This window comes from Elephantulus edwardii, unplaced genomic scaffold, assembly GCF_000299155.1.
Source record: "Elephantulus edwardii isolate Elephantulus edwardi_28Jun2011 unplaced genomic scaffold, EleEdw1.0 scaffold00022, whole genome shotgun sequence".
NCBI classification, from domain to species: Eukaryota; Metazoa; Chordata; class Mammalia; order Macroscelidea; family Macroscelididae; genus Elephantulus; species Elephantulus edwardii.
In genome coordinates, this window is record NW_006399772.1 from 16,941,179 (window position 1) to 16,945,617 (window position 4,439).

Consider the following 4,439-nt stretch of genomic DNA (forward strand, 5'->3'; position numbering starts at 1 on the left):
GAGAGAAATTTATAACTTGTGCATAATTACACTGTTGTTGTTAGGTGTCGTCGAGTTGAGTATAACTCATAGTGACTTTATGACCAATAGATCTGAACCCCGTCCTATCGCGAGCCATCCCCATCATCTCTGATATTTTTGTTTCATTGCTGCAGTCACTGTGTCAACCCAACTTGTTGAGGGTCTTCCCTACTTTTTCTGACCCTTTCCAAGTGTGATGTCCTTTTCCAAGGAAGAGTCTCTCTTAATAACATGCCCAAGGATGTGAGTCAAAGCTTCATATCCCCGTTTCCAAGGAGCACTCTGGCTGTACTTTCTCCAAAACGTATCTGTTTGTTCTTTTGGCAATCCATGGGGCACCCAGCCTTGAAAATGAAGGATCCAGAAACTTAAATTATGCTTTTCTGCCACTAGATTTTTCACCCATCTAAGTACACAATAGTGCCTCTAAACCGATTCTGGCTATATAAATTCTACATACTAATTACATTTACAACCTTTATTTTATTGTAAGTGAAACAAAAAATTCCGAGATTATTTGCAAAAATATTTTATTTAATTCAACATGTCCAAAATAGTATCTTGCCAACATATAATTACCAAAAAAAGTATTAAAGGGATCTTGACCACATTTTTCCCCTTAAGTCCTCGAAATCCAGCGTGCATTTTGTAACATTTATTTTTAGTACAGAGAACTCTGGTGACTTAGTGGGGAGCAGATTTACGGCCAACACAAAGCCAAGTGGTTGGAATCCGGCAGCTGCTCCCATGCAGAAAAATGGGCAACCTCCTCCTGTATGATTTACAGATGCTGAAAACACTTAAGACAGTCAGCTATGAGCTGGTCTGACTTGATAGCACATAATAACAATTTTTAGTACCTCTTAAGTTAGACTGAGCTAATAGACCATCTCCTCCTGTGCGATTTACCGCCTCTGAAAACCCTCTTGAGGGTCAGCTATGAACTAATTTCGACTCAACAGCACACAAACAATTGGTGTGGTAGCGTAATCTACAGGAAGCCACATTGCTAATCCAAAGGGTGTTTCTCTCACATTTAGAATACACCACTGGATCCTCTGGAGAAAAGGATCATTCCCTCCCCTTTTTTCTGTAGGAGGGTCAGTTCTGAATGGACACAGTGAGGTTTGCTGTGTTTTGAGTTGTTGGTTTTGTGTTTGTGTGTTTTTTTTTTAAATTTTAATTCAGACTAACCATATTTTCAGTGTTTAAACCAGTTCTAAACAGAAAGGCCTAAGTCCTCTATAGGTGGGCCTTGTGGCCTAGTGGTTAAGAAGTTGTGCTATCAATGCAAAAGCACTTGTTTTGAACCCACCAGCTGCCCTGTGGGAAAAAAGGGGCTGTCTCTTCTCATGCAAATGAGAACCTGCTAGATGATGAACTGTGAGTTGGCTCTGACTTCACCACACATAGAAAAAAGAAATCCTTTATACATAATTATGGAAAAGAAGTCCAGAAAAGTGAATTCACATGATTACAGATTTATTTAGAGCATGGAAGTTAAACTGGTCACCAGACTTGAAGAGTCTGATTTGATATGTAAAATAGTTTGCCTACGTGCATTTGGAACCTAGATTAGAGTCTGACACTGAGGAGATGCTTGACAGACATTTATTACATAAAGAGGTGACGAAGAGAATATCGTATCATAAAGGACAAAGGTGTTCCAAGAAGACAATGAACAAAGTCACATAAATAATAGAGGACATAAAGGAAATAAACTAGAGAAAGGCCATTTGAATGGTCTTTAGGTCACTAGGTCACTCGTGTTCTTTTTAATAAGATAAGTCGGCGTTTTATTCCCCATTTACTGCTTGCTTCAGTACCCCAGCGTGTGGGGTTATTTTTATGGCATGTCATACATCATGCCTTGCAATATTTATAAACATCTTTCCCTTTCCTCTATATAGTGTTGTTGTTATGTGCCATCAATTTGGAACCAACTGTAGTGTACCCTCAAGCGGGTTTTTAGAGGCAGTAAATCACAAGGGAGGAGATTGCTCATTCTTCTCTTGCAGAATGGCAGGTGGATTCAAACTGTTTGCCTTTGGGATGGAAACACAGCTTCTAACCACTAGACCACCAGGGCTCCCTTATATATTGTTGTTGCTGTTATGTGCCATCAAGTCGTCTGTGACTCATAGCAACCCTATGTACAACAGTCCAAAACCCTGTTCTATCCTGTGTTAACCTTATTGTTTCTGACACACCTAGCCCATTATCACAGTCGCTGAATCAGTCCATCTCATAGAGAGTCTTCCTCTCCTGCACTCTCCCTCCATCCTCCCAAGTGTGATGTTCCTCTCCAAGGACTGGTCCCTTGCAACAAGTTCAAAGTATGTCAGACAAAGCTTCACTACTATAGAAGTACATTAAAAAACCAAACCCAAACCCACAAAAACGTCACTCTGGCATCTCTATCTTTGTATCTCCTACATCACTGGTACAGTGAAATGAATGACTAGAAAGATGAATTAGAAAGAGGGAGAAGTGAGTGATAAGTAAAATGTATCAACAGTGGACCCAGAAGGGCAAAAGGAAAGAAAGATGAAAAATGGCTTATATGCGTGATAGGATCAGGCAAAGCCCTCCTAAACTTTGCATATGGGAAAAAGAAAGATCTATATTACTCCTGGTTACTGCTCTGACTCAAATTGTATCTTCACCATTGATTCTAGGATTCTGAGTAAATGATCCTCTTTGTGCCTTAGTTTCCGTGGGTGATGTGGAGACGACTGTAGGACATAACTCACTGGTGTGTGTAAAGATTGAAGACGACAGGATTGTTTGTAAAGTATTCAACACAGTATCTGCACATAGTGTGACTGTTGTTGAGTATCATCGAGTGGGAACTGACTCATAGCTGACCCTCCAGTGGGTTTTCTGAGGCAGTCAATCACATAGGAGAAAATTTCCCATCTCTCCTGGCAGAGCAGCTGGTGGATTTGATCCACGTACCCTTAGGCTGGCATTACAATTCCTCACCATTAAGCCCAGTATTCAATAAATGCAAGGGGCTAATAGAGCCCTTGATGTACAATCAGCACCTTTGTCACAAGCAGTGAGAACACCAGGAGACTTATCAGGCAAGTCTGCTGTCAGCAACCACTCCAAATCACTGGGAGCAATGATGTCAGTTTGAAGACTCAGGAGCACATGATTCAGGCCATGGTATTTTCAATCACTTGCTGTACATATCAGAGATGGACATTGAAAGAGGAAGACAGGAGAAGAATATTGATTCTTGAAAATAGTTTTCTTTCTCTTCTTGTACTTTCCTTTGAAACCTTCTGTTCAGCTCTCTTCTTTCATCATTTTCTAAATGTTTTAGCACTTCTACATTCTAAAGTAAGTTTTAGAATCCTTTTGACATCTATTTTTGTTTTTCTTTTTCTTTCTTTCTTATATTTTTAATGACCTATTGTTGATATTCATCTCAATCACAAAAAAAGAAAGAAAATTCTTACCACTTGCCCAACAGGCAACATCATAATAGATGAAGAAAAGATTGGAGGTGTCAAAAATTTCCCTTTCCTTTGATCCACAATCAACACTTATGGTAACAGCAGTCAAGAAATGAAAAGAGATGCTGCTTTAGAGAAATCTGCTGCTAAAGATTATCTCCAGAGTGCGAAAGAGCAAGACTTTCAGTTTGAAGACTAAGCTTTGCCTGGTCCAAGCCATGGTCTTTTAAATTGTCTCTTATGTATCTGAAAATTGAGCAATAAATAAGGATGGCAGAAGAACAAATGACGCCGGGAGGAGATGATGGAGAAGAACACTGAATATCCCACAAGTTTGTCTTGGAGGAAGTAAAACTAGGGTGCTCCTTAGAGGCAAGTATTATGAAACTCTCACATGCTTTGGGCATGCTGTCAGGAGAGACATGCAGGGAAAACTGGAGAGTCAGAGAAAGAGAGGAAGACCCCCCAACAAGGTGAACTTACACAATGACTCTAACAGTGGACTCAAGAATAAACGAGCTGAGGAGGCAGCAGCAGGCTAGGGCAAGGTTCTGCTCTCATGTTCCCAGGGTTGTTATGAGTGGTTGAGGACTGTAGTACTGTTGGTTGTTACCATGGAGTCAGCTCTTTCTCAGTGACTCAGTACAGCAGCATGAAACGCTGCCTAACGGACTCTCTTAAACGAAATCATTTCCTTCCTTCTCTCCTTCCCTCCCTAATCTCCTCCCCTTTCATTCTCGAGTCCTTTAGTTTTTGAGGCACATTACCCTGTGGTCTAGTCTTCTTTATTATAGACAGGGTTGAAAGGAGCCTCTCCTGCTTTGCTTATCACTCACTTTAACTTGTTAGTTAAATTTGTGTCTTCTAGGTTGCAACCCCCCCATGATACATCTTCAGGGATATGAACATGTACGGCTAAGCACAATTAATAACAGTGCATCTAAATTCCAAAAT